The following is a 1,425-nucleotide window of genomic DNA, read 5'->3' as shown; positions in this document are numbered from 1 at the left end:
TGTTACGTCGCCTCGACTCAACTTTATTCAACGCCTCCGAATTTTAACGACGACGGCTTCGAGCTTTGCCAACGTCATAACTCTCGCTCATCTGCTGTCATCGCGCTGTCACTGAGCTCTCCCGCTATGACTTCAATTTCCTTCCTTTACAACGTGGGTTTCTAGCCGAGCAGAAGTAAATCTTATACATAATAAAATTTTACATAAATTTATCGCAAAATATATTTGTAATCGAATGCCTTGCTTTATGCAAAGCCAAACACAAGTGTGAGTAGCAATCAAATACCATACAACTTTGTAAATTTCGTTACTTAAATAAATTGCAGATTTTAGCGCTTATTCGTACAAACATATACGTGTCGCTGAAAATATTGTTTTATTGGCATTCGCTTTTACATTTCTAAAATACTTTGGCGAAGACCATCTGCTCAGAAGCACGTTGCAAGTTTGATAAACCAGAGAATCTCCGAGAATCCGGAATTACTAATTATTGCAATTGAGCGCCTAACACGAGACACGTGTTCCGAATTAACCTCAAACCATCTAATGAGTGTCCGCGAAGCAGGCGAAACAGCTTCTGGCTCATCAAAGGTCACCAGCATGCACTCTGCTGGTGTGGCTACCGAAGTAGCTACTTCCACTTCTGCCACCGTTACGGGTGCAATAATTGGCATACCCGCTTCTACTGGTGACACGGTATTCGCTACTGGGAGCGCGCCGACTGAAGCATTCGCGCCACCACTTGCCCCCACAACGACGGTTGGATTTATAGCTAATGGAACAACAGGTGCTATTTTCGCATCGACTCCTCGTCAGACTGAGGATGGCCTGGGAACGATCGTTGCCTCGCCTCTTCGCACCCGCTCGGGGATCTTACGTACTGAGAAGCCACGCAAGCGTACACGCACATTACGCACAACTGCGCCAACAATCGCTCCGATTGATGAAGAGAGACCACAGGTAACTTGGTGCCCTATGACGTACCCCTCAGCAACACACGGAGTTGGTGGTTTAAATCCATTGCCGGATATTCATGTAGAATTGGATGGACTTAATATACATAACCGTAACATTTCACAACACGTGCCCTTTAATATAAATGCATCATCGAGCTTTGCATCTGCTCCATATAGTATTGCAACAAACAACGCTAGATTTTCATTGGGTTTAGCTGGGGTTGGCGACGACGCTGCGTATATGAGGGCTCAATATTCTTGGGCAGGTGGAGTCGGTGGTCTTAGTTCCTCCACGCATAATAGCGCTTACTTACCGGGTATAGGTCGACATAATACGGGAGGTACTTTTTCAAACGCAGACTTGAATAGGAACGTGGGGGCGTTTAATAGCACGGCACAACTTTGCAAATCCTACTAATGCGTCACAAATTCCTCTGACACGCTCGTCCTTTGCAGATATAACTCTGTC

This window comes from Rhagoletis zephyria, unplaced genomic scaffold (genome assembly GCF_001687245.7).
Source record: "Rhagoletis zephyria isolate East Lansing unplaced genomic scaffold, Rhagoletis_zephyria_1.1 Rzeph_scaffold_00616, whole genome shotgun sequence".
Taxonomy (NCBI): Eukaryota; Metazoa; Arthropoda; class Insecta; order Diptera; family Tephritidae; genus Rhagoletis; species Rhagoletis zephyria.
The sequence above is the reverse complement of the archived record's forward strand: the minus strand, read 5'-3'. Positions refer to the sequence as shown.